Source organism: Ricinus communis, chromosome 3 (assembly GCF_019578655.1).
Source record: "Ricinus communis isolate WT05 ecotype wild-type chromosome 3, ASM1957865v1, whole genome shotgun sequence".
NCBI lineage: Eukaryota > Viridiplantae > Streptophyta > Magnoliopsida > Malpighiales > Euphorbiaceae > Ricinus > Ricinus communis.
In genome coordinates, this window is record NC_063258.1 from 19,659,106 (window position 1) to 19,671,400 (window position 12,295).

The window sequence follows — 12,295 nt, forward strand, 5'->3', positions numbered from 1 at the left end:
TGAGTATGTGCTTATTAAGGTAGACAATTTATTTTTCCTGTTGATTTTATAGTTATGGACATGGAAGGTGAGAGTATTGTGCCTTTGATCCTGGGTAGACCTTTTCTTGTAACATCTAGGGCTGTTATAGATATTTGTGATGGAAAGCTTCAGCTTAGGGTAGACGATAAGACCATTACCTTCGACTTAGCTACTACTATGAGACATTACCATGATGATCCTGTGTTCTCTGTGGATATTCTGGATGATATGGTTGAGTCTCATTTGTAGGAAATATTGCTTGATGATCCTTTGCAGGTAGCATTACAAGGAGATGAGGAGGAGCTTTCCAACGACCAAGTATTGGAGCAGCTCGCTAGTTTGTTGGCTACTAAGCCTAGCTGTTCTACTGACCCTTTTCTTTCTCTTGACAGGTCAGGAATGCATAAAGTAAAGTCTTCTTTCGAGGACCCCCCGGCCTTAGAATTGAAGGAGTTGCCTAAGCACTTAAGCTATGGATTCTTGGATGAGGAAGAAAAGTAGCCTATGATTATTGCAGTAGATTTAACGCCTGAGGAGCAAGAAAAGACTCTAGACTCTCTCAAGAGGTATAAGAAGGCCTTTGCCTACAAGATTGTTGACATTCTTGGGATCAACCCTAGTTTCTGTTCTCATAAGATTTTTATGAAGGATAGCTATAGACCAGTAGTTCAGCCACAGAGGCGGCTTAACCCGAACATAAAGGAAGTAGTGAAACAGGAGGTAATTAAGCTCCTTGATGCATGTTTGATTTATCCTATTTCTGACAGTTCTTGGGTGAGCCTTATGTAGGTTGTACCGAAGAAAGGAGGCATGATAGTAGTTCGCAATGAGAAGGATGAGCTGATACCCACACAGACGGTAATAGGATTCCGAGTTTGCATTGATTACAAGAGGTTTAATGATGCAACTCGAAAGGATCACTTCCCTCTTCCTTTCATTGATCAGATTTTAGGGAGATTGGCAGGACATATGTTTTACTGTTTTCTTAATGGCTTTTTAAGATATTTTCATATTCCAATTGCACCTGAAGACCAAGAGAAGAGGACTTTCACCTGCCCCTATAGGACTTTTGCTTATAGAAGAATGCCTTTTGGTCTATGCAATGCGCCGGCTACGTTTCAGGCGGTGTATGATGGCCATTTTTTATGATATGATTGAGGAGTCGATGGAGGTATTTATGGATGACTTCTCTGTTTTTGGTAATTCCTTTTCTCATTATTTGGCAAATTTAGAATGCATGTTAGCTAGGTGTATTGAGGCTAACTTGGTGCTGAATTAGGAGAAGTGTCATTTTATGGTGAGAAAGGGAATTGTTCTAGGGCATAAGATTTCACATGCAGGGATGGAGATTGATAGAGCTAAAATAGAAACCATATGTAAGCTGCCAACCCCTAGTTCTGTTAGGGCTATTAGGAGTTTCTTAGGCCATGCTGGGTTCTACATAAGGTTTATTAGAAATTTCTTTGAGATTGCTAGGCCTCTTACTCAATTACTAGTTAAGGATGCACCTTTTGTTTCCAATGATATCTTCTTTTGAGTTATTAAAGAAACTATTGACCACAGCCCCTATCATGGCTTCGCTTTATTAGGGATTGCCCTTTAAGCTAATGTGCGATGCTAGTGATTATGCAGTTGGAGCTGTACTTGGACAGAGGTTTGATAAGAAATTTCAATCCATTTACTATGCTAGCAAGACTTTGACAGGAGCCCAGAAGCATTACACTACTACAGAGGAGTTGTTAGCTATTGTTTATGCCTTCGACAAATTCATATCATACCTCATCTTATTAAAGACCATTTGTCTTCACTGACCATTCAGCTTTGAGGCATTTGTTTAATAAGCATGATACTAAGACGAGATTGATCAGATGGATTTTATTATTGCAAGAGTTCGACATTAAGATCAGAGGTAAGAAGGGCGTAGAAAATTTGGCAGCTGATATGCATCATTTGCCATTGCCCAGTATTTCTTCTTTCTGGTTATTATCAATTTGTGAGAATATGCAATTATGGACTAGAATCCATCAAATTGAGTAAGGACTAGCATTCCAAGGTTGAGCATGGCATGGACTCTGGCCGTGCTGAACCATCAAATAGTTGCCCTTCAAGAGGGTGCAGGTTTCAAGGCACCATGGCCTCCACACGGCCCATGGTGGCTCGGCCTGGGCAGGGCCTGACGAAGTCGCGAGTTGCAGAATGCGAAGGTCCAGCATGGCCTAGACTTTGCCTGTGCTAACTGATGAAATTCGAGGGAGACATGGAACCGGTTTTCGGTTCAATCTCTCTCCGCTTGAATATTATCAGCTACTAAGGATGAACTAAAGGTAGCTTGCTTACTAAGTGCTTGTGATTCATTCATCGAAGGGCAGGAGAGGTAGGCCGATCTCTAAAATTTGATTCGGAGGCGGATCAGCACGGGCTTGACCATGGCCGTGCTGAAAGATTTATATAGGCAAAAGCGATTTGCTGAATTAGGGTTCGATTTTCTGACTTGATTTCACATATACAAGCTTAAACCATCTTATTCTACACTTCAGTACTCAACCTTAAAAGATCATTTCATCTATTGAAGGAAGGATTACAATTGTTTTAACATCAAATTGAAGATCAAGACAAGATTTGGGAGCATTCAAGAGGCAAATTAGGGTTTATTATTTTGAATTGGGGATTTAGAGTTTTTCATCCAACTTGAAGAAGAAGGATGTACATGCCTTCAATTTACTTTTCTGAATCTATTCTTTACTTTGTGTTGCTTATTAGTATGAATAACTAAATTTGTCAAACCCATTTAGGGTTCTTATATTGTTGGATTGATTTTAATGCTTATGAGATTTTGATTATCAATGCTTGTCTCTTCTTGCTTTCATTATTAATGAGAAATCACTTTATTCATGAGACGTTGTGAGTTGTGGTATTCAAATTGCTTTATGTAATTGAATAGCAAGAACTGGTTAATGATCACTTAGAGATAAGGGTAATTGACTAGCCGGATTAAGAATTAACAAAGCTTAATAGAGGCTGGTTAAACCTTAATGCTAATCGAATAATCGATCGTTAGGAAGAGATTCCAATTTTAGGTTATTAGGTTTAGGAATTCGGTTATCTCGAGAGGCAGACCGAATTCAGTTAAGAATTTATCCATGGGTAATTGCAACTGGTAATCAATATAGTCTCTATCTTCACTAAAATCCAACTAGCTTAGGTCCCCTAGGGTTTGCTTTTTCCTTCGATTGTTTTCCTAAATCCTTTCAGATTATTTGACACTTAGTTAATCGTTTGTTCATATTTAATCGTAGCATAATCACTTTATTAATTTTGCTTAGGTTAGATAACATAAGATGTTGTAGTAGGTATAGGATCACCCTTTCCCGAGAATATGACCTTGTATCCACCATTTGTGCTAGTCTGCATCGATAGGTTCATTGCCTTGGATTTTAGCTACACAAATAGGTTATCAAGTTTTTGGCGCCGTTGCCGGGGATTTTTTTGTGTGAACTAGAGTGAATTTGTGTTTTTGTCAATTTAGCCATATTTATTTTTTTATCTTTATTTTGCTTTATTTTATTCTTTTATTATTTTAACTACTTTTGTTCTTTGGTTGCTACATTCCATCCTTAGGTAGTTTATGACTAGGAGCTCTAGCTCTGATCTTGTGAGCCTGTCAGTCGAGCGATCCTCGGACTTTAAGGAAGCGTTTGCAATCAGAAGAGGAGGAGATTAAGGTTGAGGTACCTCTTGATAGACCAGAAGGGATGGAGAATCACAACTGAAATGCCGCGGCAGACGCCAACAGAATGATGTACGAGTTTGCTAGACCATCATTGGATGGGACACGAATGAGTTATCGAACCGGCGATGGCGACTAACAACTTCGAAATAAAGCCAAATATGATCCAGATGGTACAGCAAAGTGTACAGTTTGAAGGGCTGCCAAGCGAGGATCCTGATGCCCATATAGCCAACTTTTTGGAGATATGCGACACGTTCAAGATAATTGGAACTACCGATGATGCCATCCGGCTGAGATTATTTCCATTTTCTTTAAGGGATAGAGCAAAGAGATGGTTGCAGTCCTTTCCACCGAACACTATCACTACCTGAAAATCCTTGGCTGAAAAATTTCTTTATAAGTACTTTCCTCCAGCTAAGACTGCTAAATTGAGAAATGACATTTCTTCTTTTGTGCAGATGGACGAGGAGAGCATGTACGATGCTTGGGAAAGGTACAAGGACTTGTTGAGATGTTGTCCACACTATGATCTACCAATATGGATGCAGGTTCAGACCTTTTACAATAGTTTGAACCTTGCTACTAGGCAAATGGTAGATGCTGCAGCAGGTGGAGCACAAAGAAATTAGACCAGCTTTAGATGCCGATTCAAGCAGCCCAAATAAGCTGCGAGTTTTGCTGACCTCTGGTGCAAAGCGTAATCGGGAGGTATGTTTGCTAGCCCCTCTACTTCATCTATCGTTTCTGCTGACTATGAATAGGTTAATTACATGCGGAATACACCCGGACAGCATAACAACCCTTATAGCAGCACATACAATCCTAGATGGAGAAATCACCCCAATTTTAGTTGGCGCAACAATAATGGCTAGGGTCCACCAGGATTTCACAAACTACATCAGTAGCCACCACAGCAACAGCAGCAGGCTGGACCATCAGAGTTTTATGGAGGAGATTGAGGCTTTAGTCTTAGTGTTAAGTCTAAAGTTTTATGTTAGTCGAATTATAGTCGTTATGCTGTTTAATTTTTGATATAATTTATGTTAACTTGATTTCTTGTTCGAATACTAATGATTCATTGCATTAGGCAATATGAAGGACCGCGATCAATCACGTCGAAAGCAACCGCAACGCTCCGCTACTAGCAAGAACCCGCGTGGCGAAGGAACATCTTCCTCCACTTCACACAGCACCGCACGGCCTCACCGCAGGCAACTAGTCCGAGTACGAAGAGCACCAGTTGTGAATCCACCCGCACCTGGTCGTCATCCATTATGGACATTTCCGAATGCAGATAACGAGAGCCAGTTCCAAGTCATGATATGGAAGCAAGTGATGAGGCTTCAGATGTAGGCATAAACAACATGGCGGGTTAGGAATCCCGACATCCGGAATCGCGATGCTCGGGTCTTGGGCTCCTCTAGTACATCATTCGCCTTCAAACAAAATCCGAAAACAAAGATTAGGCCCCCAATGGTTCTATTTATCCTGCAATTTGCATGTCATTACAATGTTATTATATTTTTTAATTTTTAAGAATTTGGGACGTAACTTATATATGATCTATTGACTTCTCCAAGTAGTTTGCCATGTCTATCATCTTAACAACATAGCATTAAGCTGGGATGCAGGTGCGAAACTTTGTCACTGATTATAATTAAACAACAGCCATCTAAGCCCTAAACACCACCAAATAGTGGCATTACTTAAAATTAATTCATTCATCTCCACCTGCGCCTTCTAAACTTTCCCTCATTTTCTGACCACATTCCTTTCTCTGAATTTCTGACCAGTCTCCCTTGCTTTCCTTTCTCTCAATTTCTGACCATATTCTCCCACAGTTTCTTTCTTGATTGCCTTCTCACCCTTCCCTTATTTGTTCTCCATATCTCTCTGCCCCACCTCTTACCTGCTCAAATGTCAAAACTTTCACCTTGAACACCCTATGTGTCTGCGTGTGATGCCTGTTTTCTTTAACACAAATGGGACTGTTCCTCTATCTCTGTCTGTCTGTTTTTTTTCCTTCTAATCTTTTAGTTCTCAAAACATATGGCTATGGGGTTAGGGTAGGGTGTCAAAAGATAGCTTTACTGTAGGTCATTCAAAGATGCCACTTTTATGGTTTTCTTATCACAGCCAGGGCTGCTTATCTCATTCTGTATTTGTTTCTCCAAGTCTGATGACCAACTCAGTAATTTGCAAATGCTTGAGACCTCTCAGATTCAATTGAATGAAATAAATAATTTACATATTGAACTTATAAGATTTGAAGTATAGGATAAGATTGATAGGTGATCATTATGTCTACAAAGTAACCAGCAAGAGAACGATACAGAAAATTCCGTTTTGTTGTTCATCTTAAGAACTTTTGCAGTTTTGTATGTTTGTATATGGGTTCATCTAGATAACTTTCATTCTTACCTTACCAGAAAAACATTTTTTTTATCTCTAGTTTTTAGTCTATCCAAGAGATAGTGGAAGCAGATATTCTGATTCCTTATTACTAATATAGAAGACTTCACAATTCTTCCCTGCTAATGCCTCAGCAAAAATGGAAGAGAGTCAGCGGCCTACCGTCAATACAACGATGGTTGTGGTTGCGGTGAATATAGTCTGGCCATGTCCTTCTGGAAGATCATGAATTGATTACAAAGCAAGGGCAAAAGCCAAAGCCCCTCGAAGTCCTACTCAAATTGATTATTAATTAGTAACAAATAAACGAATTAAAGAATGAAAAGGAAGGATACTCCGATGATGGTGATTGTTATTCTTACCACTGTACCGAAGAGCTTTCTGATGCTTTAGAGGTGTTTGACGATGCGCAGGTTGAACCAAATTAAGCAAATATGCACAAGAAAAGACATTTGCTGCCCTACAAAGATTTATTTAACATACAACAGAGCATAACAAGATTTAGTAAATATTAAAATGCAGAAGAAATTAAGAAAAATAAAAAAAGTGATTAATGTTCCAACCTTGCAACTATAATAATTATCTGCAATACATTAAGCAAGTCAAGGAATAACAGCAACTATACACGTTAAAATGGTCACTTTTCAATAAATATTATGCAAGGATACAATCGATAAAAAAATAGATCCAACATGAGACCAGCTATGTTGTTCTATTGCAATATCAAACCCCATATATATGAATCTGCAAATTGGACATGTAAGTCGGTGCCTAATTCACTGCCACATATATAGAAATATTTAATCACTTCAAAGAGAAAGTAAATGCTTCCTTACACAAATGTTTCAGCTAGCGATGATATCAGATGGAAAAATGCAGAAACAAATCGCTGAGAGTTTTCAGAAAAATTCGAGTAGCTATAATGTTTCATGACCTAAACAATATATATTTTCCATATCAGTATCAGTGCTCCATTAATAGTGTGTAATGTGTGCACTAAAATTTCCATAATCACCACTTACTATTCCAATAAACAGTATAGACACAATACCGAAGAGGCCAAGACCTTCAGCAAGCATGTACCTAGGGGGACACAAAATTTAAATTAAAGTGATTGGTCTACCGGATATGAAAAAACCAAAACTGTAAGTGAAAGAAGTAGTTGAGGAGATAGCTTACGAGAAATATGGAAAGAGAACGAAAAGGCAACATTCCAAGTTTTGAAGGCTGCAGAAGAGGCTATGAAACAAATAGTTTTGCTAGGTAGGACTGCTTTTTACATTCTAAATCATCAAGCACTTGGCACATGGAAACTAATATAAAAATTACTCACTTGTCAATTTCCAAACCAGCATACTTGAAGAGGTTCTAGGAATTAAGGTTTCACAATGCAATTTAACATGTTTGATTTCAGTGTAAGGATATCTGATGTAAATAAAGAAAGATGGATGAAGGATATCAATGCAGATATAAACCCAACTCCCACACCTGTACAGCAATATATAGTGAATTGTCAATCATTTTAAAGAAAATTTAAAGATTATATACTATAAAACTAATGAGAAATAACTCCATTGAAAGAAAAGAAGATTGTTAACTTCTCTCACTCTCAACCATATTAATATTCGTGGGAAATTAAATAGATAATATAAAAATAAAAGTCAGATAATAATTGCTTTTGTGCCTGTGAAAGAATTTGGTCTATTACTAAATTTAGTTCATGAAAGAAATGCGTTCCTCAGAATCCAATTGGATTCAAACCAGCATTTTCTATTGCTAGGCCCCAAGGCGATGCAATTGTATCTAATGTATCACATAGACGGATGACAACTTGTAGGTTAGGCCCTAATGCGTACAACGCCATTGACTGGAACCAGAGAACAGTACCCATCATATTCAAGATTATTGTAATGACACATAACATTGATGGCGTACTCCAGAATAACAAGACTCCTAAAGACATCTAACATTGTCGCTACAATTGTTGTCCTAACAGTGCCGAACATTAGAAAGATAAAATAATCCTGTAAAAGTAACGTAATTGCGAGTCTGACATCGTAGAATAAGTAAATTTTTTAATATGTGAAAACAATCTCGTAGTATGGAGTTATTTATCAATTGGAGAAAATAATCCCGTAATTTTGTTATATTTATGAGTATGAGAAAGCAACCTCTTAAATGGATTAATTTTATACTATGAGAAAATAATCTCATAAAAGAGGTATATTTGTCGATATAAGAAAATAACCCCATAAAACGTGTATATTTATGAATTTGAGAAAACAAGCCCATAATAGTGCTAATAATTTAATATGAGAAAACAACCCCGTAAAAGTGGTAATTTTATCAGTATAAGAAAATAATCCCATAAAATAAATATATTTATGAATCTGAGAAAACAACCCCATAAAAGTAGTGTAATTGCGAGTTTAAGAAAATAGCCTTATAGAACGGGTAAACTTTTTAATATGAGAAAACACTATCGTAGAAAGGGTAAATTTTTTAATATGAGAAAACAACCCTGTAATACAGGGATATTTATCAATCGGAGAAAATAATCCTGTAATTTTGGTATATGTGTGAGTATGAGGAAACAACCCCTTAAATGAGCTAATTTTATAATATGAGAAAACAACCCCGTAAAAAGGGTATATTTGTTAATATAAAAAAAAAATTCATAAAACGTGTATATTTATGAATTTGAGAAAACAACCTCATAATAGTGCTAATAATTTAATATAAGAAAACGACCCCAAAAAATTATATTTTTATCAATATAAGAAAATAACTCTGTAAAATGTGTATATTTATGAATCTCAGAAAACAATCACGTAAAAGTAGTATAATTGCAAGTCTAAGAAAACAACCTCGTAGAATGGGTAAATTTTTTAATAAGAGAACACAGGCTCGTAGAAGGGGTAAATTTTTTAATATTTGAAAACAACCCCGTAATACGAGGATATTTATGAATCTGATGAAATAGCCCCAAAATTGTGGTATATTTGTGAGTATGAGAAAACAACCCCTTAAATGGGTTAATTTTATAATATGAGAAAACAAACCCGTAAAAGGGGTATATTTTTCGATATAAGAAAATAATCCCGTAACATATGTATATTTATGAATTTGAGAAAGCAACCCCATAATAGTGCTAAAAGTCATATATTTATCAATATAAGAAAATAACCACATAAAACATGTATATTTATGAATATGAGAAAATAACCCCATAAAAATAGTGTAATTGCGAGTATGAGAAAACAGCCTCGTAGAAGGGATAAATTTTTTAATATGAGAAACCAACCCCGTAATACGGGGATATTTATCAATCGAAAAAAATAAACCCGTAATTTTAGTATATTTGTGAGTATGAGAAAACAACCCCTTAGATTAGTTAATTTTATAATAAAAAAAACAATAAGCGGTGGATCTGTAATATAAGAAAATAATCCCGTAAAAATATATATTTATGAATTTGAGAAAATAACCCCATAATAGTGCTAATAATATAATATGAGAAAATGACCCCGTAAAAGTAGTATATTTATCAATATAAGAAAATAACCTCGTAAAATGTGTATATTTATGAATTTGAGAAAACAACCCCGTAAAATTAGTGTAATTGCGAGTATGAGAAAATAGCCTCATAGAAGGGGTAAATTTTTTAATATGAGAAAACAACCCCGTAAGAGGGGTATATTTATAAACATTAGAAAACAACCCCGTAATACACAGATATTTATCAATCAGAGATGAGAAAGCGACCCCGTAAAAGTGGTATATTTGGCAATATAAGAAAACAACCCCGTAAAAGTGGTATATTTAGCAATATAAGAAAACAACCCTGTAAAACGTGTATATTTATGAATCTGATAAAACAACCCCGTTAAAGTACTGTAATTGTAAGTCTAAGAAAATAGCCTCGTAGAAGGGTAAATTTTTTAATATGAGAAAACAATCCCGTAAGAGGGATATATTTAAATATATTAGCAAACAACCTCGTAATACAGAGATATTTATCAATCGGAGAAAATAACCCCATAATTTTGGTATATTCGAGAGTATGAGAAAAAAACTCCTTAAATGGGTTAATTTTATAATATGAAAAAACAATCCCGTAAAACGGGTATATTTGTCAATATAACAAAATAACCTCGTACAACGTGTATATTTATAAATTTGAGAAAACAACCCTATAATAGTACTAATAATTTTATATGAGAAAAAGACCTCGTAAAAGTGGTATATTTATCAATATAAGAAAATAACCCGTAAACATGTATATTTATGAATCTGAGAAAACAATCCCGTAAAAGTAGTGTAATTGCGAGTCCAAGAAAACAGCCTCGTAGAAGAGTAATTTTTTAATATGAGAAAACAACTCCGTAAGAGGGATATGTTTATAAATATTAGTAAACAATCCCATAATACGGAGATATTTATAAATCGAAGAAAATAACCCCGTAATTTTGGTATATTTGTGAGTATGAGAAAAAAATTTCTTAAATGGGTTAATTTTATAATTTTAGAAAATAACCCCGTAAAAAGGGTATATTTGTCAATGTAAGAAAATAACTCTGTAAAAAGTGTATATTTATGAATTTGAAAAAATAACCCCATAATATTGCTAATAATTTAATATGAAAAAATGATATCGTAAAAGTGGTATATTTATTAATATAAGAAAATAACTTCATAAAATGTGCATATTTATGAATCTGAGAAAACAACCCCGTAAAAGTAGTATAATTGCGAGTATAAGAAAACAGCCTCGTAGAATGGGTAAATTTTTCAATATGAGAAAACAACCCTATAAGAGAGGTAAATTTATAAATATTAGAAAACAACCATGTAATACAGGGATATTTATCAATCAGAGAAAATAACCCCGTAATTTTGGTATATTTGTGAGTATGAGAAAATAACCCCATAATTTTGATATATTTGTCAATATAAGAAAATGACCTTGTAAAATATATATATTTATGAATTTGAGAAAACAAACCTATAAAAATAGTATAATTGCGAGTCTAAGAAAATAGGCTCGTAGAATGGATAAAATTTTTAATATGAGAAAACAACCGCGTAAGATGGACATATTTATAAATATTGTAAACGAGCCTGTAATACAGGGATATTTATCAATATAAGAAAATAACCCCGTAATTGTAGTATATTTGTGAGTATGAGAAAACAACCCCTTAAATGTATTAATTTTATAATATGAGAAAACAATCCCGTAAAAGGGGTATATTTGTCGATATAAGAAAACAACCCTGTAAAACGTGTATATTTATAAATTTGACAAAACAACCCCATAATAGTGCTAATAATTTAATATGAGAAAATGACCCAGTAAAAGTGGTATATTTATCTATATAAGAAAATAACCCCGTAGAACGTATATATTATGAATATGAGAAAACAACTCGTAAAAGTAGTGTAATTGCGAGTCCAAGAGAACACAACCTTGTAAAAGGGGTATATTTATAAATATTAGAAAACCACCCCGTAATTTTGGTATATTTGTAAGTATGGGAAAACAACACCTTAAATGGGTTAATTTTATAATATGAGAAAACAACCCCGTAAAAGGGGTATATTTATTAATATAAGAAAATAATCTCGTAAAACGTGTATGTTTATGACTTTGAAAAAATAACCCCATAATAGTGCTAATAATTTAATATGAGAAAACGACCAAATAAAAATGGTATATTTATCAATATAAGAAAATAACCCCATAAAACGTGCATATTTATGAATCTAAGAAAACAACTCCGTAAAAGTAGTGTTATTGCGAGTCTAAGAGAACAGCCTCGTAGAAGGATAAATTTTTTAATTTGAGAAACAACCCAGTAAGAGGGATATATTTATAAATATTAGCAAACAAACCCATAATACATGAATATTTATCAATCAAATAAAATATCCCCGTAATTTTGGTATATTTGTGAGTACGAGAAAACAATATTGTAAAAGGGGTATATTTGTCAATATAAAAAAATAACCCCGTAAAACGTGTATATTTATGAATTTGAGAAAATAACCCCATAATAGTACTAATAATTTAATATGAGAAAACGATCCCGTAAAAGTGGTAAATTGTAATATAAGAAAATAACCCCATAA

General features: G+C 34.7%; 1 long non-coding RNA gene and 1 other non-coding gene across 2 annotated transcripts; both read right to left on the bottom strand.

Moving 5' to 3' along the window:
- Positions 1-4,176: 4,176 nt before the first annotated feature.
- On the bottom strand, positions 4,177-4,283 carry LOC112535193. Its single transcript, XR_003079370.1, has one exon. It is a non-coding gene; the product is annotated as a small nucleolar RNA R71 (small nucleolar RNA).
- A 2,909-nt stretch (positions 4,284-7,192) lies between these two features.
- Positions 7,193-7,533, bottom strand: LOC8262800. The gene is made up of 3 exons (XR_007215175.1): positions 7,497-7,533; positions 7,343-7,390; positions 7,193-7,246 (listed from the first exon to the last, which is right to left on the bottom strand). It is a non-coding gene; the product is annotated as an uncharacterized LOC8262800 (long non-coding RNA).
- Positions 7,534-12,295: the final 4,762 nt, after the last annotated feature.